The sequence below is a fragment of the Culex quinquefasciatus genome, chromosome 2, assembly GCF_015732765.1.
Source record: "Culex quinquefasciatus strain JHB chromosome 2, VPISU_Cqui_1.0_pri_paternal, whole genome shotgun sequence".
Lineage (NCBI taxonomy): Eukaryota > Metazoa > Arthropoda > Insecta > Diptera > Culicidae > Culex > Culex quinquefasciatus.
In genome coordinates this window covers 58,658,070-58,684,943 of record NC_051862.1, presented here as the reverse complement: position 1 = coordinate 58,684,943, position 26,874 = coordinate 58,658,070, and the positions used below count along the sequence as shown (strand labels likewise).

The 26,874-nt window shown below is 34.6% G+C and overlaps 1 protein-coding gene across 14 annotated transcripts in view; it reads left to right on the top strand.

Annotated features, from left to right (window-relative positions):
- Positions 1-26,874, top strand: part of LOC6038130 (probable phospholipid-transporting ATPase IA) — a 158,512-nt gene that overhangs the window by 47,384 nt on the left and 84,254 nt on the right. Inside the window, exon 1 of one of the 14 annotated variants that reach the window (XM_038250601.1) lies at positions 21,845-22,272. The exons of 11 other annotated variants lie outside the window; for them this stretch is intronic. The gene's annotated coding sequence lies outside the window, so the exon portion shown is untranslated. Of the gene's footprint in view, positions 1-21,844; positions 22,474-26,874 lie in introns of those variants that run through there. 2 more of the 14 variants (XM_038250600.1, XM_038250599.1) reach the window with 2 other exon arrangements.

Below are 26,874 nucleotides of genomic sequence, written 5' to 3'. Positions count from 1 at the left end.
ATATATTTTTATTCATTATTACAGTTTTCTACTAAATCAAATTTGAACGTTTTATAACGTGTTTCCAAGCACGTTTGATGTACAACGGAATGAACTATTTCCACTTCATTAAAACGTGTAAAATTGTTTCAATGAGAAAATTTTTTGAACAAAATATTGATGTCACTAGATTTTGTTAACAAAAAAAAGATCAACAATAAAGCTTCATTTAAAAAAAATCACTTTACGTATGGCAAAAGGGCCATCTTACATGATTATTCAAAACGGGTCCGCGGGCCCCAAACAATCACCTCGCAGGCCACATTTAGCCCGCGGGCCATACTTTGGTCAACCCTGCTGTAGAGTAAGGTAATTTTGAACTACAACTTAATGTTAAAAATGAATATCTAATTTAAGGGTTAAACAAATGCTTGAAATTACACTTTTTCAACCCTTAAATTTGCAATTCCATCAAAACTGGAAATAAAATTTATTAATATGTTTTGAATAAGCTCAAATTTATTGAGGACCAAATAAGCCATTTTGTGTCATTGGTTCCTTCATCCAAAGGCTCCATACAAGATTGACAGCTGCCCATACAAAAATTATAACTTATAAGTAATATTTTGGTGATTCTCCGCTAACTCACAGAAAATTGGAAAAAGTTGCCCCGGAAAAGTTGAAATAGCCCAGAAGGGTAATTTTTTCATTAAAAACAAATATTTTCTTTACGTATTTTTTGCAATTTTGCAGGGTTATTTTTTAGAGTGTAACAATAAAATCAAAAAAAAGTTGTAGAACAGACAAAAACAAAAAAAAATATATATAAACATAAGGGACCATCCACAAACCACGTGGACACTTTTTTGGAAATCTCATTCCCCCCTCGTGGACAATTTTCCATACAAAAACTTTTTATATGGAGCGTGGACAATCGCCATAGCCCCCAGTGCCCACGTGGTTACGGGATTTGTATGTATTCTTTACTAGTTATCAGAATTTTACAAAAAAATTTTTTTTTTAAATGTGATGATTTTGTCCATTTTTTATCATATTTTCGGATTTTAAATCCCTTAAACTCAATCGTGAGCTTTGAAATATTTTTTTTAAGTTTCTGCAAATTTTGCATAAAAATGACCCTTTGGACTTTGTGGCTCGTGCACTGCTTGTATGTGGGGATTTTTTGTAGAACACACACTCTAAAAAAATAACTTCACAAAGTTACAAAAAACAAGTAATTTTTTAAATGTAAAATTTTATTCTAATTGAAGAAATAACCTTCTGGGTTATTTCAGATTCGAAAAGAACATTAAATTTCCCATAAAATGACATGTATCACGATTTTTGACAGTTGAGTAACGGATAATTGCCGCGATTTTAAAACTATTTTTTAACTCTTTTTTTTTTGAAAAAATGCGTTTTTTTCGAAATTTGGAGTACGCTATCAAATCGGGCGACCAAAATTACCGCTTAGAGCAAAGTTTCACGAGGGGTCAGGGCAACTGCTGTGTGAGTTGGCGGAGAATGACCCATTTTAATTAGAAAAAGAAACTAGACTAATATTTCAGAAAGGTCAAAGATTCAATGTTACGCCAAGTTGCCAGAGCCAGAGTTGATTAAAATTAAAAAAAAAAATCGAAATTATCAGAAAATTTGACTAATGTTTCATTTGTTTGCATTGAAAATAGGACCATTTATTTCTAAGATATTGCCACTAGAAATTAAAAGGCTGTTTGGATGAGACTTAAATAACTCAAATTTTCTTGTCTCTTTTTCTTTTATTTGCATCCAATCTCGATTGTTTCTTAGGCAATTTTGTTGGAAATTTTCTCAACTTTTCGGAAAAAAATGTTTAGGAATAGACAATCATGACATGACAAAATCACCAAAGTATCAATTTCCTTCGAAGTTCGTAAATATCAATTTTCAACGATTACTTTTTAATTATCAATAAATGACAGATTTAATTATTATTCCTCTCTAATCGACATCGCTTCCCGCAATCGAGACTTTTGTTTTGACTTCCAATCGAACTTCATCAAACACCACACCAGTTCAAACTAGTTCAAGGTGAAAGTCGATATATCACTGCTCTGTCTGTGTTTGTGGGTTGTTCGTTTGGTGGTTTTCACTGCAGCTAAGAAACAGTCGACACAGATACCGGTATTTCCGGTACATAAAACGTTCTGTCTGCAGAACCGTCTCTTCTTTCCACTGAACTGCGAAAAGGTCTTTCCGTTTCCGATCGAATTCAAGCGAAGGAGGAGATTTATGTGGTTGCACCCAAGAAAATAGTTCCATCAACCTTCGACTGTCAGCTTTCTTTTTTGTTTATTTTGCCTTTCTTACTAAAGAAAGGTATAGGTTTTACTTTAAGCCAGGACGTCATTTCCATCTTCGTAAATATGTCGATTCAGCGTGAATTTTAATCGGAAAAATCGTCAAAAAATCACACTGCATCGATTTTCGACGCTCTATCGATTCACCTTGACAGAACTCGTCTATCTCGAATCCTCGAATTTTGAGAAAATAAATTCCGTGGAGGTCGAGTGATGTTCGTATGTGGTAAAATTTTGCAAAATTTTGTGTCGCGCCGTTCTCAGCTCCCATAAATCCGATTTCGATTTTCTGAGTGCAGATGAAAGCTAGTGTGCTGAACCTGGGCGAGTTGCCACGCAAATTTCGAAATATCCATCTGTTTTCGGATGCGGCCAGACTTTTCAACAAAATACACAGTTTTCAAATGAAAATATGGTAATTTTTTTTCATTTTCATATTTTTTATTTATCTCAAAAATTGCATTTTTCGAGCTCTACAACCTCCCAAATTTTCATCCAGATCCATAATCTGGTTCTGGAGTTAGAGCCATTTGATTAACCTACCAAAAGAAAAAAAAACCCAAAAAAAAATGTAAAAGCCCACCTGGTGACCTTCACCAACGTTTTTCATTTCTGATTTTATTCAAAATTTCTTGCTACATTCATAGTACAGACCATGAGTGAGCATCTGAAACAAATTTGACATCGATCGGCAATCCCGATCATTTTTTAGAACGATTTACTTTTTGCCTTTCTTACTAAAGAAAGGTATAGGTTTTACTTTAAGCCAGGACGTCATTTCCATCTTCGTAAATATGTCGATTCAGCGTGAATTTTAATCGGAAAAATCGTCAAAAATCACACTGCATCGATTTTCGACGCTCTATCGATTCACCTTGACAGAACTCGTCTATCTCGAATCCTCGAATTTTGAGAAAATAAATTCCGTGGAGGTCGAGTGATGTTCGTATGTGGTAAAATTTTGCAAAATTTTGTGTCGCGCCGTTCTCAGCTCCCATAAATCCGATTTCGATTTTTCTGAGTGCAGATGAAAGCTAGTGTGCTGAACCTGGGCGAGTTGCCACGCAAATTTCGAAATATCCATCTGTTTTCGGATGCGGCCAGACTTTTCAACAAAATACACAGTTTTCAAATGAAAATATGGTAAATTTTTTTCATTTTCATATTTTTATTTATCTCAAAATTGCATTTTCGAGCTCTACAACCTCCCAAATTTTCATCCAGATCCATAATCTGGTTCTGGAGTTAGAGCCATTTGATTAACCTACCAAAGAAAAAAATCCCAAAAATAGGTAAAAGCCCACCTGGTGACCTTCACCAACGTTTTTCATTTCTGATTTTATTCAAAATTTCTTGCTACATTCATAGTACAGACCATGAGTGAGCATCTGAAACAAATTTGACATCGATCGGCAATCCCGATCATTTTTAGAACGATTTACTTTTTGCCTTTCTTACTAAAGAAAGGTATAGGTTTTACTTTAAGCCAGGACGTCATTTCCATCTTCGTAAATATGTCGATTCAGCGTGAATTTTAATCGGAAAAATCGTCAAAAAATCACACTGCATCGATTTTCGACGCTTCGTCGCTAAGTCGACAAGTTGTCAAGTTGAGCTTCGAATACTGGCGCGAGAATGCTGGCGCATATATTTTGAGGCTCGATTTATACTCGTTTTGTAGTAGCTTGTCTACCGATGTTTTCTACAACATGTAAGATATCGTAGCTTTTCGGTTTCTTTTGCACTGTCCGTTTTTGCATATCTGTCCAATGTTTATTCAAAACTTTTGTGACATAGGACATTCATCCGGCTACAATCAATTTGTTTCCCGTGCGCTCTTAAAAACGCCTAAATGTAGACTTCATTTGTCGTAAGTTTATCTAACAGGGTTCATTGGATTTCAATAGGAGCTTTCCAAGCTTTCATCGTTTATATCGTTTTCAAAGTTTTCAATGCTGGCGACGCCAATGGCTTTCTACCTAAGGTTCTCGCGATTGAGTGTGTAGTGGTGCGGTTGTTGAAAATAGCTATCTCTGACTCTGTCACTTTCTTAGAAGCTTCTTAGGCTAGCTTCCTGCGGCACACGCGTTTCACCGAAGCTAAAAACCAAAACCGCGGTGTGCATTGTCAATGGCGCATGGGAAGCTTGCTATGATCGCGTTTGGCATAAACGCTTGTTTGGTTACAAACGTACAAGCATATTGTACGATTGAATATTTTCTTTTGGTGAAAATTGCGTTTTTTATTTCTTTTGGAAATCATATCATTTATAATACTTTGCTTTCATCATAAGACTTTCTTTTGTGCTGACGTTATAAATAAACAAAGTGGATGTTATGAATTGAAAAAAGTTCTACCATTGTTATATTCTTTAGTAAGAAAGGCTCCTTCTCACCCCAGGTGGGATTAAATCGGGTTTTTTTTCTATTTAAGCAATTTGTTTCCATTTTAATAGTTTAAGTTTTAAGGCTATTCAATTCGAAAGATTGAGTAACTTTCATGGCAAATCCTCTATTTTTTAACTGTTTCTTTTTATTTTTTTTCCATTATTAATTATTAATTCTCCCTTTATTTTGTTTTTGAATAACCGCAAAGGAGATAAAATTCACTAGCAGATCATAAATGTCTTGCAAATGAGTCTTTAAGAGTGTCTCATTCAAATGCAAATCTGAAAAAAAAGATATTTTGTTTTTGAAGGTTTGATCACTTAATTAATTTTCCTCCTTTTTCCTTTCTCTTTTCAGGTGAGTCGATTCAACTTTTTCATCCTTATTGAGCTCTTCAAAACGAATCTGCATCATCTCTGTGAGAAGAAAAAAGTACCAAAATCAATTTATTCCCACCAAAAGCTCAAAGGTCCCAAACTTTAGCACTGCATCACTCTGTCACTCACCGGAACGGGGTGGCAAGGTCAGCATTTCCGGCGGTGGTGTCCCCCCACTCCGGATTCGGAAGCAATTGGCCCGACGGAATTCCGCCTATAATCGATATTTATTAAATTCTGTACGTGTGTGTTTGTGTGATGCACACACAGACATACGTCACTTTTGCGCATCGAATGCATTTATGTACAGGCGCGGGCGAAATTGACACGGCAAAAAGGATTTCTTTTTTTATGGGGATGGAGGCAGGCTGCTTGTCACAATGGTTGTCGTTTTTCATGCTCACATTTCCTGTCCAGTTTTGTCAGCGAGGCACTGAAGTGATGTTGAGCGAAAATGTCGAACATGAGGGAGTGTTGTTGTGCTGAAATTTTTAGTGTTATTTCTCCATGTCACTTGATAGAGAAGTGTTTCGCAGAGTAACAAAATTGTAGAAACAAAAATCATGCTTGTAAAATTTGTTTGTCACAATTATTATTTTTTCTATCTGTTTATCAATTATCTGGAAACCAGATAATACGCTTTTAAAATTTCCCTTAAAAATCATACAATCTTTTGAACTAGATAAATGATAGATAAGTAGATACTCTACAAGAAGGAAAATAAATATATTTTTCTTAAATTTATGTTTTCTAATGAATTTGTATTGTTAAGATATCACAGCTTGTAAAACATTTCAATTTTAGAATGAAACTATTGAAACTATTGGCACTACGCCCCCCGGGGCATGGCCTTCCTCTAACGTGGGATTTCTGCTCCAGCGCCTCTACGAGACAGGAGAAACCGGGACCGACGTTTTACTTCACCATCCGATAGAAGCTCAGTGGATAAGGCGGGAATCGAACCCGCGTCTCATAGCATCATCGGGATCGGCAGCCGAAGCCGCTACCCCTGCGCCACGAGACCCAATTTTAGAATATTGAAGCCAAATAAGTGGAACGCTTGAAGTAAATTAGTTAAAATTACTTAAACAAACATACTTCGAAACTATATATTCTGTATTTTAATCTGTTTTACTATTGAACATATTTTTTCAAAATTATTTGGTAACAATTAGCAACTGTTGTTGCCGTTTCTCGTATATCTTAATATTTGAGGAGTATCTTATTTTATGTAAAAAAAATAACATTATTTTTTTAACATGTTTGCCAATTTTGTTCAGAGAAATTTGATATGTAATGTACCCGCCTGTGTGTGTTCCGGAAATTTTTCAGAAAAATATCTTCGTGACGTTGTAAAAAATATATTTTTGCAATTCCGTCGTGAAACTACTTACTTTTCCTGTCATTCTTGAACGACGAAAAAGCCTACTTTTCTGTACCAAAAATAACAGAATCGAATAGTAACACTTTTCAAAATAAATGCTGAAAAGTTCTACTTTTCAGCACTGAAATGGGTGCTGAAAAGTTGAACTTTTCAGCACTTGTTTCGAAAAGTAGCACTTTTCAACATTTTTTTTGATGCAAACGATTTATTGACAAAATACATTAAAATTTGACTTAAAATTTCACTTTCACTTAATGGGTGTTTTTTGGAATTGCAAAAAATGCTGTATGGAACTCGTTGCAAAACTTGATTTTTTCAGCACTTATCGTATTTATCCAACTCGGTGAACCTCGTTGGATAAATGTACGACTCGTGCTGAAAAAATCATCTTTTTGCCACTTGTTGCATAAACTACTATTACAATTCTATATTCCCGCTTTTAAAGTTGAAGTTCTATAGAATTTCACTCCAATATTATTTATTATTTAGGTATTTTGATTTGGATGAAACCATCGATCCATCGAATCCTTAGCCATTTTGCATCATTAGTTTCTCCATCATTAGTTTCTACATAAAAAATTCTATGCTAATATTATAAAATCTGTATCTTGAGAAGGGATTTTCTGATCGTTTAGGAATTTCAAAATTATGTTTTTTAATATAAACTTGAATTTGAAATCAATGAGTACTTTTTTTTATTAAAAGCACAATTTTCGAGTCAAATCCATTCTTATTGCAAAGCTGAGAAATTTCTCTACCATTTTCTTTTTGGGCATTGTTGCTCCAACCTAAGGTTACTAAGATGTGGCCTTTTAAAGAATGAAAATTACGAAAAATGAGTTTTTTAAGTGCATTCTGCCCTCAATTTTCAATCGATGATATCTTGAAGAGTTTTAATCAAACTGTTAATGTTAGATAGTGAAACTCGTAAAATTTTCTCATCTAAAAAAACATTTTCAGATTCAAACAATCACGACAGCAAAACCGTTTTGAAATGTAAGTCGTGATCATAAAAAATATGAAAAAAAAATCAAATGTATAAACTGTTGATCCTATGTTGAAAATGAAACTCATGTGAAATTTTCCCAACCTTTTGAATAAAACATTTTCAGATTTTTAAAATCATGACTAACTTTTCAAAATGTCCGAATATTTCGAAGTAAATCTAGTCGTATTTTTTAAACTGAAAATATTTGTTTTAAAAGTTTTGCTCCGACTTTTATTGTTAAAAAGTGATGCTCATAATTTTTTTCGAAACTCTAAAAAAATATTTTTTTTTTTATTTTTCAAGTAACGACTTACATATCAAAAGGCTTAAATCGAAGGCCGTGTTACGCTCCGTATAACATTTTTTTAATTTGAATGGAAATTTTCTTACAAGGAGGCGGGGTCCTAAAATCCATTTTTTGCATTACGTAATAAAATAACGCTCCCTTATTGTTTTAAAGAGAACTTTCCTTCTTGTTTTATAAATATAAAACATTTTAAACATAACTTTAAGTTAAAAAGAAAAAAAATCCCTCAGGTATTATTTTTTTATTGCAAATTTCTTTCTTTTTCAATTTCAATCAAGATAAAATAATTGATACCTTATTTTTTTTAATGAGAGTGTTAGGAATTTTCATAATTTTATTTATCAAATTCATTTAAATTTCCTTGCAGTTTGTTTGTGGCACATAAGTTTGATTTAGCACATCAAGCTTTGATTCGCTACCGAAGATAAGAAGGGAAAATTAAAAGATATTTTAAAATTACAAATTCTATATTGTTATTTTCTCAGATCTATTTTACAGATTCGATGATTTTACTTTCTTTTGAAAATTGAAGAATAAGTGGATAAATTTGAGTACAAACCATAAGGTTGAGATTCTTTGTAAAATGAGAAAAAATCTCTCCGAAAATATGTAAAAACACATCGATGCCTCTGTGTTCTCTCGTGCTAACTAGAAAGGGAAACCAGTAAGCTTAGTACAAGAGAGCACAAAGGCAATTATAAGCTATAAAACAAAAGAAATTTCTATTCCTTTAGATCTTTAGTCATCTTTTACAGAATTTTAAATTCTCGAAAAATACTAAATGTTGTCTTCTTTGCAATATATTTTTAAAACAAAAATATGTTTATCGTTGCTCAAACTTCTCTCTGCTTGCAAATAACGGGAAGATTTCAGAATGATTATTTGTTAGGAATTTCCTTTCTGGGTCATTTAAATGAAATCTTCTCCTTTTTTACAAAATCAACAAATGCGGTAAATTTAAAAATTTGATTTCATACATATTTCATTTTATATTGGCAAAGTTTTGATATGGAAAACAGTCGTGTTATTTCCCTACTTGTGAATATTCTTTAAACGTATTAATTTCAAAACTATGTTAACAAGGCAATTGTATTGTTTCCAAAAAAAAAACAAAATACATTGACGTGCAGAATTATAAAAAAACGCGCAGTCTAATTTTGTTGGGAAGCATGAACTTGGGGTCTCAAGCCCTCATGGATTGGCAATGCTATCCAATGAAGGTCTGCCTGTGACTTCTGAATTAGCTAGTTTTGTCATACTTTTTTGCCATAGTCTAGTCAAGTTGATTTTCCCAAGATCTGAAGAAGGATAAGAGAGTCCGAAACAGATTATGACTGTCCTATAGACATTCCGGAAAAATCGAAAGCGCTGAATGAAGCTGCCTACAAGAGGTTTCAAGATTGGCAAACCAAGAATCTGGTTCAAGCCACGGAAGAAATATGCTTGATTTTCAAGTCCTTGAAGGAAACCGATGACTCTTTTTTTTTTGACTATAAAGGTAAATTTTATGAGAGTAATACAAAACAAATGAGTTAAAATACCAGGAAAACACAAAAAAACACATGACTTCAAAACCGTGCTGAAAAGTAACACATTTCAGCAACAAAACTATGCTGAAACGGATGGAAATGTAAACCGTATCATCTCTTTCAATGACAAAAAAATTGGTTAGTTTCACAACAGAATTGCAAAAATATTTCGATTTCGATTATCCGAAATTCGATTATCCGAAGGTTTGTATGGGACTTCGGATAATCGAATCATGACCAAAAAAATTGTCATATTTTTTTTTATTTTCCCATTTTTGGTCAAATTTTAATACTTGATTAAGTCTAAATAACGATTTTTTCAACATTTCATCATCAATTCTTAATTACTTTAGCGTAGTTTATGGGTTATACTTAAGCTTGACAATCAAAAATATGACAAAGAAATTTTGTTTGTGATTCGTAATCCGAAGATTCGATTATCCGAAGTGAAATTTTGCCAAGGCCTTCGGATAATTGAGTCTGGACTGTACTTGAAAACTACTTTGAAATAATCTCAAAGGTTCAATTCGATATGGAAAAAAAATAGAAAAAAACTATCCTTTTAAACTATCATTCAGAAATCGTCGAAACCTTCGCAATCGAACCTCAAGTCCTGATCTCAAAACCACCACCGCTATTGATTAAACACTCCAAATCCTAGCAAGCTGTTGATGATTGTTGGCGGTGGCTCTTGTTTTTTCCCCAACCAAAATTTAGTCGAATATGTGTCTAGATCTATACTACGATTCGAGCCAATATCGGATATCCAGCTCAAGCCAGCCAGCCAATGTAGCCGCACCATAATTATAGTACTACAACAATTGGCAACGTATACAACAATTTGCCATCGGAATGACAAAGCCTGTGCCCGGGGAGAGGATAACATCCGCCCACCCCCACCATGTATGTCATTCTCGGGTCGATTGGTCGGTTGACTTTTCTTGTTTCTCCTTTTCCTTTGAATGTTTTATTGACTTAAATTTCATTCCTTAAGAATTGGTTATTTCTCAATTAGATTTTTTGAATATTTTTTTTTCAAGTCAGAAAACCTAAAACTCACTGCTAAGTGATCACTCCCTCATTTTTCCTCATTGAAACTGTAGCTCTGAAGAGGATGTACGAAAGCTCGAAAAAGTGTCGATCAATGTTTTTGTTTTTCTGTTGGCTTTTTCCACCCATCCCAATTTTCCCACACCCCCATCCCAAATGAATCGATACTCAGCACATTTTTCAGCACATCAATATTAATAGCGGCGTCGGGCGGATTTCTCCGACTAAAGCTTACCCCTTTAAAAGCTCACTTGAAAACAGAGCGGGAAGTTCCGTGATTCGGTTTGGATTGATAAATTATGCAGGTTTAATCTGGCGGCTGTCTCTCGAAACCTAAAAACAAAACAAAAATAAAAGGTAGTCTGTCCCTCCCTTCATTGGCACGCAATTGTTCTATTTGGAGTTGGTGATGGCAATCGGAAAGCGATTTGATTTTTTATTTAGTTTTTTTTTTTCGAATCGCGCTCGAACATGAATTAGTGGGAATATTATTTTATTAAAAGCGTCCTTGGCCTATAGTTGGGTTGATTGCTGTTGATATTGTTATTTGTCGTCATTTGAGCCAGTTAAGCACTGGCATTTAACGAGGATTTTAATAATGAATGAAGTGATGTGGTACGATTGCTTTCCCATTAACAGTTTGTCACTTTTAAGGTACTGTGTAATTAAAATGGATGAAATGCATGTTTTATAATGTGATTGACTTTTTTCAATTAGTTGGCCCTAATCTTGAATGAATTTGTAATGGCTCGAAATTATTTGAACCTTTTTTCGCTAGAAGAAAGAGGCGCGTCAATGTGGGGAAGGGAAGCAATTCGTGATTGTAGACGGTATTGTTTTGATTCGCAGCATGTTGAGTCAATAGTTTATTTTTGTGACAAACTGTGTTTTCCTTAAAATCGTTGATTTTTCTAATTTTAATATTTTTTAAATCATATAATAATAAATATTTGTAGAACCATCAATCACCGCAAGGTCAAGTGTAAGAACAAGTTAATCCTGCCGACCCCCTCAACTTCCAAAGCTCTTCATTACGTTGACCCCCTCAGGAAATAACCTCCGTGATGATAATTACATTTGCTCACGACACAACACATCCGGCAGCCCCTCCATAAATGTGCCAAACGGCATTGGCCTAGGTTCGGAACCCGCCTGGAAGTCCGGAATCTCATTTCAAGTTCGGGGTGATAATTCTATTTATTCAGCCTAGCAGCGAGCTGGGCCACTTTATGCCGTTCCTCCCCTTAAGCTGCTGCTGATGGTGTTATTCTGGCCGGGGAGTAAAATTTGCTGCAAATTCGTGTCCAACATTCACTAACGTTGGATATTTTGGCTAACATAGAGGAGGGAAAGTGGGGCCTACTCGAATATGTGTTTGTAGGTACTGGTAGTATAGTTTATGCGGAATTATATTGTGACAGGGTGACAGGACAAGGATTTGGGTCACAGACAAAATGTTTGTCCAAATTCCAATACGTCGCTTAATTTGAAGAAATCTACATTTTTTGTTACATCATCAGGAAAACTTCAATGAGCTTTGATGTGATTATCTCAACGATTTCATGTAATTTCACAAATTATCTTTTCTACATAAATTTGCATCTCCTGCTCCATGAGCAACGGCCAGCAACGGTCGACCGCATCGACGGACTCTGGTGAGGAGCTGTTGATGAAGATTTATGTGAGAATAAATGCTCCCGTCCCGTCCTGTCCCATCACCCAGAGAACATACAGACAGTATGTAGTGTAGATCTACTTTAACTCAATTTAGCCATGATTTGTGCACGTTAGTTATAATATATACATATACACGGGATAGTGCGCGATGCCCCTTGAGAGCGCGGGGGAAAAGTTTTAGCATGCGGGTTTATTCGCTGGGTTCTACATAGTGTACAAGACTGTTTGGATGGCCGAAATCGGTGCTGGTCACGAGAGAAAAGTGTTACTTTTGGATTTGTTACTGGAAGGGAATTTGAACCTAGAACAAATTCACGATTTTGAATCATCAAACGATAACATTTGGTTTAAAGCATTTATTTTTTGAGTACACTAAATCGATTTGCGTTATATTTATGGGAAAATTGACAAGGTTTCCGGTAAAAATAATATTGATACCATAAAAAATGGGCAAAATTCCTATTTTTTCAACATTTTTATTTTCAAAGCTGCTGTATCTTCGCAAGAATGGGACATAGGACAATGGTCAATATGGAGACTTTTATGTAAATTTGTCTCAAGAATCGATTCCCACTATTGGTTTTTGACAATTTTAACGTTTAGATAACTTTTCAAAAATACAGTTTTTGTAAACGATTTTTGTATTTTGTATTTTTTTAGAGACATACCATCCAACATTTTTCGTAAGTTTTTGTAATATCTTAGGCTTTTTCCTCAAAAATTTAAACGGAGAAAAATCGTCTTAAAATTAAACCTCTAAACTTTGAAATCGAAAAATATTATGGAAGTGGGGTGTATTTTTCTTTCAGTGTATTTTTCTTTCAGAAAGCCCGTCCAGTTTCCTACTAGTTTGTCTTTGACCACTTTTTGATAGGATGCAACGGCTTCGAGATACAGTAACTTTTAAATTACGAAATAAAAAAAATATTTAAATAACTTACACCCTTCTCAAATGTTATTTTCCAGTACAATTGGCTCCATATACACAAAAATGGTTTACAGTCATGCCCCGGTTTTGCACGCCTCGGTTTTGCACTGCCCCGGTTTTGATTCGTTCAGCTGCCTCGGTTATGCACGGTCCAGTGCTTAACTGAAGCACAGAGCTTAGGGACCACCCATAAACCACGTGGACACTTAAGAGGGGGAGGGGGAGGGGGTATGGCGATTGTCCACGATCCATACAAAAGTTTTTTTGTATGGACAATTGTCCACAAAGGGGGGGGGAGGGGGGGTAAAAGATTCCAAAAAAGTGTCCACGTGGTTTATGGATGGTCCCTTATGGGTTTTTGGCTATATGGGAGACATTGGCTATAATCGTATGAAAAATCATGCAAACATCGAAAAATTATAGTGTTTTTGAATCGGGATGATGTCAGCTATCCATTAAAATTATAATTTCATGAAAATATTCAAAAAAATACGTATTTTTCCTGTATTTTCACAATGCAATGTTTCTCGAAAAAATACTCAAAATTATTGTTATTGCAATATGGGTATCAATTGCTTGGAATTTTTTCAAACATTTCAAATGTAATTTTTTTTTGAAAACACTCAAAATTTTCACAAAACTACGTATTTTCGAAAAAAATACTCACAATTTCAGTTTTTACAATATGGGTATCAAACGATCGGGATTTTTTCATACATTTCGATTGTAATAACAACATTTTTTGAAAATATTCAAAATTTTCACAAAACTACGTATTTCGAAAAAAATACTCAAAATTTCAGTTTTTACAATGTGGGTATCAAACGATCGAGATTTTTTCATACATTTCGAATGTAATTTCAAAATTATTTGAAATTACTCAGAATTTTCACAAAACTACGTATTTTCGAAAAAATACTCAAAATTTCCGTTTTTACAGAATGGGTATCAAACGATCGGGATTTTTTCATACATTTCGAATGTAATAACCACATTTTTTGAAAATACTAAAAAATTTCACAAAACTACGTATTTTTAAAAAAATACTCAAAATTTTCGATTTTAGAATATGGGTATCAAACGATCGGGATTTTTTCATACATTTCGAATGTAATAACCACATTTTTTGAAAATACTAAAAATTTTCACAAACTACGTATTTAAAAAAAATACTCAAAATTTTCGATTTTAGAATATGGGTATCAAACGATCGGGATTTTTCATACATTTCGAATAAAATAACAACATTTTTCGAAAATACTCAAAAATATATATATTTGCGTTATAACTTTTTAAATGTGTAAAAAAATCCCGATCATTTGATACCTATATTGTAAAAACTGTAATTTTGAGTTTTTTTTCGAAAATGCGTAGTTTTGTGAAAATTTTAAGTGTTTTCAAAAATTTTGTTATTACATTCTAAATGTATGAAAAAATCCCTATCATTTGATACCCATATTGTCAAAACGGAAATTTTGAGTATTTTTTCGAAAATACGTGGTTTTGTGATTTTTTTTTGTTTTTCCAAAAAATGTTGCTATTACATTCGAAATGTATGACAAAATCCCGATCGTTTGATACCCATATTGTAAACACTGAAATTTTGAGTATTTTTTTTTCGAAAATACGTAGTTTTGTGAAAATTTTGAGTGTTTTCAAAATATGTTGTAATTACATTCGAAATATATGATAAAATCCCTATCGTTTGATACCCATATTGTAAAAACTGAAATTTTGAGTTTTTTTTTTCAAAAATTCGTAGTTTTTTGAAAATTTTGAGCATTTTCAAAAATAAAATGATCTAACATTCAAAATGTATGAAAAAAAAAACTGATCATTTGATACCCATATTGCAATAACAATATATTTTTGGTTTCTTTAGAGAAAAAAAAAGCATTTTCAAAATACAGGAAAAATACGTATTCTTGTGAAAATTTTCATGAAATTTCATTCCAAAACACTATAATTTTTTGATGTTTGCATGATTTTTCATACGATTATAGCCAATGTCTCCCATATAGCCAAAATCCCATAAGCTCTGTGCTTCATTTATGCACGCCTCGGTTTTGCATCCCCCATATGCGGTGCTAAACCGAGGCACGACTGTTTATAGGTTAGGATAACATGTCTAAAAAGTTTCATTGAAATCGGAGAGGGTCGGTTACAAAAGTACCAGAAAAATTCCTGATTTGAGCTGTAATTGCTTATCCAGGTTTTTAAGCGAAGATGGCGTTCGAATGTTGAACGTCCGAAATGTCAAAATCGCGCAGTAGCACCAACATTAGAAAAAAAAATGCGGCTGTCATGCCATGGCACACTTTTTTTCGTAATGTTGGTACCACTGCGCGATTTTGACATTTCGGGCGTTCACCATTCGAACGCCATTTTCGCTTAAAAAGCTGGATATACTCATCAAAAATACGACTTTTGAGGCTTGCATAAGTAATTTATTGACCAATTTCGATTACAAAACATATTTTGTATCCATGCACCTGGTCAATGTTTGCTCAAGGAATTATATTAATTATCTTTAAATGGTTATTTTCATTTCTAAACAGTGTACGACTTCTTGTTTCTTGTTTCTTGTGTTTCTTGTTATATTTTACACATTTTTATGAATAAATGACACATAAAACACAAAATTTTACAAGTTTCCTGAATTCGAAAAGTTATTTAAAAGTTTCCAAACAATAATAAATGAATTTAAAACCAAAAACTTATAAAATAGATTCCGTAGAAATTTCTCTTTGAAGCATCTGAAAGCTAAGAAAATAGATTTCAATTCACTTTTGAAGGTTGCGATGACTATTTATTTCTTGAAAAGTTTGTTCTAGAAAAACGCCGTGGCGACGGATGAAATTTTTCAAAACATCAATGAATTTGTGAAAACATTTCCAATCAATTTTTGAAGAAGGGGATGGAACAAAACTAGACATAAATTTTGCATTGGCCTAATGTTAAATAATGAAAATATCACACGAAATCACAGTGTCCCGCTGACATTTAGCTAACAAATAAATGTTTACGAAGCGAAACCTGGGGAAAGGTTTCGTTCTAAGCCAGTTAACAAGCAGAGCAGAGTGCAGAAATCACTGTTACGCCAGTAACCTTTAACGTTGAGCCGTTCGGCGAAATGCCATTCCGTCATTTTGTCAATCTCCGGACTCGGTTACTGTTCCGTTGTTGGTTGTAGATGTTGACAATTCACCCGCTGATGGTCCTTTCCGACTGGGAAGAGTCCGCCTCCGGATGTTGAACATAAATTGCGTAGGACATTTTAGGGGAGATTGGTCAATTTTATCAATTCAAATTTTAAATGATTTTATGCATTTTTTGAGAAATTTAAAATTTATATTATTTTAAATTTGTCAAAAACGAGAACAAAACCAGCAAATTTCCCCTTTTACGATTCTTTTGTTACTGTTACGAATGCGCTTGGTGATCAACACATCCTAACAATACGTCAACGTGTGACGCAAAAGTGGAAACGGAAGAGTGCGCGACGTTCCCGTGAAAAGCCGCTAACGACGTTGCTGAAAACGTCCGGAAATGGCAAATGATGACATTATCAGTGCGAAAATACGACACAACAGGCATGCTTTCAGCGCAAAGTTCTGCCGTTGTAATAACATCACGTGAAGAGCGCGCCCATATGGCTCGGGATATGTTGTCATGAGCACGAGCGCAAGTTGATGGTAATGATTTCCGAAGCACAAATTACACTGTGAAAATGTGCTGGTTCTAAGCGTCGAATGAAAAGGCTCACGCAATTCTCACCGTGACTCTCCACAAGTTTCCATGGGAGACCGCCACATCAGGCGTGATTTTCACGGAAAACGGCAAATCTCAGCCGTATCAACAATGTTGTGTAAGTGTTCGGACAAATCAGGGAAACGGTCTGTAAAACGAAATGTTATGAGCTCTGCTTTGCGTACAATGATTAGGGATAGCACCTATGCGTAACTTGTTGGAACGGCATAACTAGGAATGTGTTATTTAAACACATGCATGATTTGCTCTGTCACATGCAATGAATTTAATTTTAAAATTAGTTCCCTTCTAGGAAATATGAGAATTATTTCATAAATCAAATAATGTGTTCAATTTCAACAAAATTTTAAAAAAAAATGTTGCTATAAACATTACATATTAGGGTGGCCTGAAGTTATATGGAAAAATTTGAAAATGGACTAACCATTTTGGCCCCCAAACAATTTCCAAAATTTGGGAGCGATTGGTTTTGACCCGGCTTTCCGCAAAGCGCTGCAAATTTGTATGGAAATTTGTATGGTGCTCAATTTAAAAACTAACAACGTAACAGTATAGTCCAGAATGTCCTCTAAAACTTTCCCCATGGTCCTATCATGCTTCTGTAAAAATATAGATACCGTAAAACGGGGTGACTTTGATAGCCGGGGTGACTTTGATAGGTTTGCGATTTTTCCGCAAAATGAAGAGTACAATTAAAAATCGTACGGAATGATCTAGAATCATACTGACCGTGGTAGAAAAGTGTTCAAAGTACCTCAAGAAAAACTTTTCATAAAAATTTGAAAAGTTTAAAAAGTTAGTTAACTATAGTTATGAAAATGTTGATGAAAGTCAATATTTTAAACTTCTCAAAGTGTCATGATTTTCTCAATGAACATGATTTTGAATCGGAAAACGGAATACATTTTCGGATTCTTTGGACAATTTTCCACTAGGAGAAGGTTAAATAAGTTTGTAAATAATAAATAATATGTGTTTTTGAAACACAATTTAAAAAAATCTACAAATTTAAAGGCAATTTCAGTTGAACAAATTTCATGTAAAATGTGAAAACTTGTGATTCGTTCTTCGAATTCAGTATAAAATGCAATATAAATCGATAATTTTATACACAAAACTAGTTTTAACAAATTTCAGGTAAAATTCCGACTTTTTAATAATTTTACCTGAAATTATATGTATTTTGTCAAAAAGCTTATAAACTTAGTTAACTAAATATAAACATTGATTTTTTTTCTTAAAAACTACATCAACTACCTTAGTGATGGTACATTTAACGTACAAATAAAGTTTGAACATCTTAATTATGAATTTAACAAGAACAACTATGACTATCAAAGTCACCCCAGAATTAAAACTAAGAATTTTTAACGTAACTATTTTTCTAAACGCTGTTGAGAAAACTTTTTTTTCCAAAATAGTGCATGGACTTTGTGTGGCCTACCCCAGTACATGTTTTAAAAATAATAATCTTGAGAAAAACCTAACGTGTTGGAAAATATTCCAAAAACAAATTGAAATCCTATCAAAGTCACCCCGGTTTACGGTAGTTTTTAAAAGAGGCATTATACATTTAGTGCTGAAAATTATATTTCTTGCCAACACTGCCAGTGTTTCGGTAGATATTTCAAAATCTAAATTTTGAACGCAAAAAGGAAGCAACCTACTAAAATGGTGTCTTAGGTAAAGTTGCGGTATATGAATGTTGCTTCAATTTAAAATTATTGACATGCAGGGTGACACACCTACAGGGTGTAAACCAAGCCCAAATAAAATTTGATTAGATTGAAAAAAAAAGAAAGAATTGGTATCAATGCATAAATGTTATAACTTGGCTTTAATGGTAATAGGATTACTAAAGTTTTCAGATTTTTTTTTCTAGACTCGCAAAAGCTCACTTTTTTAAATCCAATTTTCATTACCTGATCATGTTCATTGAAATATTTTTTCAAAAATGTGGTTTAACTGTTCCTAAATAAAACAAATGCAAAGATCCATTTTACTTAATTCGGTATTCAGCAAAAAAGTCACAGAAATCATTTTTTTACAAATCTTTCATAAATAAAACAAATAATTGGTCAAATTATTATTTGTTGTTGGAAATCTTTTTGAGACTAAATTATTTTTCATGGTTTATATTCTTGAAAAGACTCTCAGAAATTTATGTAAATAATGTTCTCAAATGAAAAACAAAAATAATTGAATTCAAAATCTGTTAGGTTAGAAAATTTTTCAAATATAAATTATTTTTCAAAGATTCACCGATTCTGAAAACAGTAATGAAAAAAACTAGGATGCCTCATGATCGAATCTATCTCAAAACTTTGAAAAATTCATTAACAAATATTTCCAATATTTTCAAAAACTTCTCAGGTTTGATTTTTTTAACTCGCATGAATTCTCATGTTTGAGAAAAAACAAAAACATACAAAAATCAATATAAAATAATAACCGTAATAGCCGTAATGCAAAACACCCAAAAAATGTTCTAATTGTAAAGGTACTGCTCATGTTCGAAATAATATAAAACTTGTATCCTTTCCAATTCGATTTCAATTCTGACGAAAATTCATTTTTTTTAGTTTTGACAGCTGTGCTGAGTGCTAAGACACTTTCAAAGATGAAATCTAAGAAAATACTGTTGTTGCCTTTCACAGTAATTCAAATCTGCTTATTTCAAATAAATTTAAAAAAAATGTGGCATGCATTGAAGTTTCTGAGAATGTGCCAGTTAAGTATTTATGTGTTTTTACAATATTGGATTTCCATTGCATCCTCATTCCCCCCTGAAATGGCCAAATTCCTCCTCAAGGGGAATTCCTCACCGGTTGGGTACACTGTTTTAAAGCGTTGGTGTCTTAGGAAAAGTTGTTAAGCTACTTATTACATGAAATTTTGACATGGTTGGAAAACACGGTGGTACATCAACAGGGTGTCAACCCATTAAGACCTTTTAGGCTCCTATTTAAGACCTTTTAGGCCACACAAAAGGAGGCTGGACAAAAATTCGTCGAAAGTCAGTTTTTCACATAAAATTTCCAGGTGAATCGATTGGAGCGAGTTGTGGCGCTATAACCGCGGCAAATAGTGTCCAGGGCATTTGTGGAAATACAATGTCCCATCCTCGAGGGTCCTGGAGCACCAAAACTTCTTAGCATGGTACTCCCAACGATTAATTGCTATAACTAACAGGAACGTGAGCGTGGGATCTCCACGTTTCTTCCTCCCCTGTAGATTCAGAAATGCATTGCTGTTTGAACACTCGTGCTCAAACTCAATCCAATTCAACGAATCATCTTTGCGGTTAACTTTACGCAGTTGGCCTGGCCGCTTCGGAGTTTGTGATGTTTCAATGCATGTTAATGCAATGGCGCATTGCAAATGTTGATAATGACAAGAAGATGCTAGGCGTCAATCAACCTAAGGCATTCTCCAGGATGCCCTCGAAAGACTGGCTGCGCTAGGGTTAGATTAGATTAGATTAGATAAAATTTCCAGGTGAATCGATTGCGCACTATTGAAAACAAAGTAAAAATGCTAATTTTGACAACTTTCGAGACTTGCATGGTGGAAACAACAATCAACAATGCAAAATGTCTGAGGAGTCGATGGACAAAGTTTCTTCCTAATCAATAAAGTCGATGAAAAGTCTATTTGCGAAATACTCCTTAGGGACCTTAGGGACCATAAACCACGTGGACACTTTAGGGGGAGGGGGGTCTGAGATTTTCAGATTTCCAAAAAAAAGTCCACGTGGTTTATGGATGGTCCCTTACAAAAAAAGAAGTTTAAAAAACAGCCAAACCAAAAAAATATTAAAAATCTCCAGAAAAAACTCCAGATTTTTTTTTCGTATGCATGGTTATTAAATCCATTGGACCTTTTTATTAAAGTCTCGTTTAGTTATAGTTACTCTCCAACTTAAACGAATGGTGCATACCAGCATTTTGTTCATCACAGTCGTAGTCGTTCAATGTTTTTCTTTTTCACATCGGTAGTTGTAACACAGTAGGGATGTTCAGCATTAAGTATGAAAATTACAACATAATTGAAATAACTATATAATGTTTGTCCAGGATTGCAACATTAATGTTCGTTAATCTCACAAAGTGGTTTTTATTTTATTTTATAACTTGTAATGGAAATGTATTTACCAAGCGTTGAATATCTTTGGAATAAAATCTTACCGACTTCACTGTGAAAAGGTGCAACACCCGGCGGTGAAGTATTGGTGAAGGAAACCAACACGAATGAAATTGATTTGCACAGTTGCAAAAGCAGCTGAATTTTAAACGATGTTTAGTTTGAATTTCTCACTGAATGTGTAGTTAATGTACATCTAGTAAGGAGTGGATGGGCTATTTGTTTCAAAACCATTCTAGTTCCTTTTCATTGAGGTGCATGATATGCTGCATCACAACAAAACAAACAATTTAACTGTAGTTTAAAACGCACGGATATTCACCACGCTAAATTTGAATTCACCGCAACACAATTATAGCTTTTGACAGTTGCTTGAAAAAGTCAAACCATAAAAAATGTCAACATACAAGGAACTGTTGAATACAACTGTCAAACGCGTGTAAATGAGCTGTAAAAGACTTCGGTGGTTTTCAAATCAATCAAAATGATCGTTAATTTGCTGATCAATGAATTTTTAAGGAGATTTACGTCGGGTTTTCTATGGTTTGAATCTGTTTGTATGTGGTTTCATAAAATGGATAAAATGGAAAATAATTTTCGGTTTTTGCCAGATTTGGTTGTTTTGAATTACAAAATGTTACAAAATCTACCATTTCCAGAGTTTTTTTTTTTTTTTTTTGAAAAGGACCAATGAACTATTGTCTTTCATATATTTATAGGACCAAATCAAAAAAAAAATTAGATTTTTTGTTATGATAACTAGCCAAAGTCGTCGTCCACTTGTCTGTGACCCATCTTTATTTACATTCACACGCGAATGAAAAAAGCCGCTTGTGGTGCAAAATAAGAATGATGTTCGCCGCCGTCACAAACACACCCATGCTTTTTGACGTTTACGCTTTATTCTCTTTCACCGCTCTCAAACACAACACAGAGTTTCTTCTTCATCAGGGGGTACCCCTAGCACAGTCTGTGTGTCTGTGTTCACTTCACTCCCGTCGGTCGTAGGTACCGCAATTTTATCCAATTTTTTCGCCGTCGTGTTGAAAAATTCAACTTTTTTTCTTCTCTCCACTCGAAGCTGAGTGTGTTGATAAACAGACAAAACAATTGAATTGAATTGAATTGAACGCGAAAATTGTCACCGGCGCGCGTGATTTGTTCGTGATTTCTGGGTCAACCCCCAGTCGGAAGTGTGCGGTTGGGTGCGTTGATTTGTGTCCGTCGAGCCTGTCAATCGGGCTTACAGGAGGGGATGTGTGTACGCGGTGCGGGTGTTTTGGTTTCTAATTGAGTTACATGACAGACGACTCACTGGCGAGCTTCATGTTGTGTGAATTGTGTTCTGTCGAAGAAATGTCTTATGTTGAGTACGTGTGACGTCACTGGTTTGTGCGTAAAGGCAGTTTTTTGGTGAGAAATGCTGGTGAAACCCAGCGAAATGTGGTGGTGAAACCCGCAGCAGCATTCGTGCGGTTGAAAGTTGAATGTATAATCGAGTGATGATTTCATGACGTTATGAGGAAACCCCCAGGTGAACAGCGGAAGAAAGAAACAAAAGCAGATGTTGCTCGCACGTGACATCGAAGGTGGCTACGCGAAAGAATCCCAGTAGTGAGTGACAGATCCACACCAAGGCAATCGCACCTCAAGGTGTTCATCTGTCATGGAAGTTATCGGAAATCGACGACGAATGCCTTCTTTGATAATGAGTACACTTTACAACGACGACGACGATTTCGGTACACACATCACTTCAGTAATAACTTGAGGAAAAACACGGCAGGTTGACGTAACGATGAATTACATGCATATTTTATCGCTATTGATTGCGGGCTGATAAAGAAGAGGGTTTGTCGTACTTGGTCGTAGTTGTTAAGTTAGGTGCTAGCGCATCAACCCGCAGAGTGTATAGAAGAAGACAACAAACAGCGAGAGTCTCGACTGTCAATTCAACGACTGGCCGACGACGTTATGCGAATGTAAAGTTGTGTGCACGAGGTTGAATACACGGGCGATGCTCAGTGTACATACTACAGGGGAGAAGGCTACGATTCTCACGATAATAATCAGATGGTCGGGTGGGGTGCACGGTGTGTTTGATTGAATAAAATCCTGCTTTGAGTAACACAAAATACAAGGTGGTTAATCGATAGAATAATCGTCGATAATATTATCGTCTAACGATAACGACCATTATCGTTATCAACGGGACCAGGGATGGAATAATCGCAAACAAATCTTTTTCGCTTGCGAACTTTCTTCATCCGCGAAAGAGAGAGAAGACGAATCACGCAAAACAAAATCGCTCCCGAACTTCTCAAAGAAAATCAATCGGTTGATGATTTTTTGTGAATTTCCTTGTCAGCACCACTTAAAACTATTTATTTATCTTTGTTTACAAATATTGCCCATCCACAAAAAGTGACAGATTATTTTTCGACGTGTGACGTTACACTTGCAAGTGTAGTAGTGAAAAAGACCTTCCGCCGAATAATCAAGATGATGATTTTTTAGCTTTCTTTTACCGATTTTTAGTACGCGAAAAAGGAGAGCCAAAGTGCTTTCGGATTTGTTCTCTTAATGAGCGTTCAAAGATTTTCTTTTGATGATGATTCTTTCATCGCTGGTCAGGACGATAACGATAATCTATAGTTATCGTTATTCCGATAATTCTGTCGGCGATAATTGTATCGACGATAACGGACGATAACTTTTATTTAATATATTTCTAAAATTGACTAAAACCAACCAAATTATGTTGAATTTTCAAGCTTCCTTTTAGTAATTATTTTTTTGATAATATGGTAAAAATCACAAAATATCGTATTTTTTAAACTACTCAAATTTTCAAATCAAACGATTCGAAATTTTTCATGCATTTCACTATTTTAGAGTTTATGAATGAAATATTATTTTTTTTTACAAAATACCGTATTTTCTCGAAAATACTAAATCTTTTATAATTCGCAATATGGATATCAAACGATTCGAAATTTTGCATGTATTTTAACGGTTTTAAAGTTTTTTGAATGAAATACTTAAATTTTCACAAGTACCGTTTTTTTCTAAAAAAAATCATTTTTTTTTAAATTTGCAATATGGGACACACGATTCAAAATTTTGCATATATTTTAACTGTTTTAAAGTTTTTTTTATTGAAAAAGCAGGTAAAATTTCGCTTCGTTTGATTCCCATATTGCAAATAATGAAAATTTGAGTTCTTTTAATAAATACGGTATTTTGTAGAAATATATTAAATATAATTTAACTTACGTTATCGTCGATAAAATTATCGCCGATAGAATTATCGGAATAACGATAACGATAATCGTCCCGACGATAACGATTTGATTTCGTAAATAATTCACGGGACTCAGATTTTTATTAAATTTACTGATCCTTCATTTTTTAGATCAAGATATTATTATGAAGTAAAATTCATTAAATCTTGAATAAACCTTTTTTATATTTCTATTTAAAAGATTAAATGGTAGTCAAATTGTTATTTAGTAAAGGAGAATGGGCAAATTTGTATGGAAGCTGGTCCAAGGATGTACACGAACGGGACCAACTTTTTTCGAAAGATCTCGCCGAGACATGAAAAAAAGTCTTCTGGACCAACTCTCTAAACCCCGGGGTTCAAAAGTTACATGCTGTTAAAGTTTGAGCATTTTGGGTTAAAATGTACAAAAAATCGTATTTTTGCTATTTCTAAAATCATTTATAAAATCTCTGTTTCATTATGGATTTCGATATTCTTGACTTCATTAGACGCGTATCAGCAAAAACTATGAGTTCTGATATGTCTTAGCATGATTGAAACATGATTTCTCTTGTTTTTATCCGTTTGAATCGTTTGTGCAAGAGGCATCCCATAGAAACAAGTCGAAACTTCAAGGTTTTGAAACCGGATCCAACCCAGACTGCTTCAGTGAATATGGAAGGCTTCAGTGCAATGTTGTAACAACTTATTGGGATGGTCTGAGTCATCCGAGAACTCCTTGGAGTTAAGACCGGTGAGTCTACCGCCGTAACAAGCAAGATGTCGGCGGTTTTTGACCACGGATCATACCCGCATGGCTTCAGTGAGTATGATAGACTACTATGCTGATGTGTTGGAGTGTCCTGGGTTCTCCTAGGACTCCCTGGAGTTATGATCTGTGGGTCTACTACCGTAACAAACAAAATGTCGACCGGTTTTGACAACGGAACATACCCGCATATCTTCAGTGAGTGTGGTAGACTACTTTGCTAATGTGTTAGGATATCTTGGGTCATCCAAGGACTCCCTGGAGTTATGATCTGTGGAGCTACAGCCGTAACAAGCAAGAGGTCGACGATTTTTGACCCCAGAACATACACGCATAGCTTCAGACAGTATGGTAAACTGCTTTGTTAATGTGTTGGGATGTCTTTGGTCATCCTAGGACTCCCTGGAGTTTAGATATTTGGGTCACTGTAACAACACTTGCGCATCATAACCGCAAAGATTCAGTGAGTATGGCAGACTGTATTGCTGTTATGTTGGGATGTTCTGGACCATTCCAGGGAGTCCTTGTAACAGCCGTAGACCTACAGATCATAACTCCAGGGAGTCCTTTGATGACCCAGGACATCCTAACACATTAGCAAAGTAGTCTACCACACTCACTGAAGCTATGCGGGTATGTTCCGTTGTCAAAACCGGTCGACATTTTGCTTGTTGTTTACTTGTTAACTCCAGGGAGTCCTAGAAGAACCCAGGACACTCTAACACATCAGCATAGTAGTCTACCATACTCACTGAAGCCATGCGGGTATGATCCGTGGTCAAAAACCGCCGACATCTTGCTTGTTACGGCGGTAGACTCACCGGTTTTAACTCCAAGGAGTTCTCGGATGACTCAGACCATCCCAATAAGTTGTTACAACATTGCACTGAAGCCTTCCATACACACTGAAGCAGTCTGGGTTGGACCCGGTTTCAAAACCTTGAAGTTTCGACTTGTTTCTATGGGATGCCTCTTGCACAAACGATTCAACCGGATAAAAACAAGAGAAATCATGTTTCAATCATGCTAAGACATATCAGAACTCATAGTTTAGGCTGATACGCGTCGAATGAAGTCAAGAAAATCGAAATCCATAATGAAACAGAGATTTTATAAATGATTTTAGAAATAGCAAAAATACGATTTTTTGTACATTTTAACCCAAAATGCTCAAACTTTAACAGCATGTAACTTTTGAACCCCGGGGTTTAGAGAGTTGGTCCAGAAGACTTTTTTTCATGTCTCGGCGAGATCTTTCGAAAAAAGTTGGTCCCGTTCGTGTACATCCTTGGACCAAATTTGCCCATTCTCCTTTTTAAAGAAAAGCTGATAAAACAGTAACCATACTCAAAATATCAATCTCACATGTCTACATATTTTTCTCTATTCGCATGGAAATTTCTTACAGTTTACAGTTTACTTCAAATTATTCGACTCCATATCCATATCGCTTCCTCGGTTCTCAAAATATTGACCCAGAGAAAGTCAACTGCATTTACTGAAAGTTACTTTTACAAGAAAAGTTGACATTATGCAAACAAAATTAAACGTAAACATTAAAAAAAATCTGAGCAATTTTATTTAACTAGTCACAATGGAGCACTGGATTCGAGTGGTGAAATGACAGTTCTCCAAGGATGCTCCATTAAATCATGACGTAATTTTAAAAAGATTTGATTGAAAAACTTTGTAGTTATAAAATTAACAGATAGATTGAACATGTGCACTAAACTTAACAAACAGAAAGCCAACATTTACAGGAATTGAAATTATTTTTTCTGGTAGAAATTTTTTTTTTCATCCTACCCTTTGATTTTTCTGATATGATTCCGAAAATATTTTCTTTTTATTTACTGATTCTCTTTTACATCACCAAGCTATTCACGGCATAAAAAAGCTATTCACAGCATTCATCTCAGAATTAGTTAAACAAATGATTTTTGACACATTTTCAAATCGGAGCCCGTTAAGGGTCGATTGT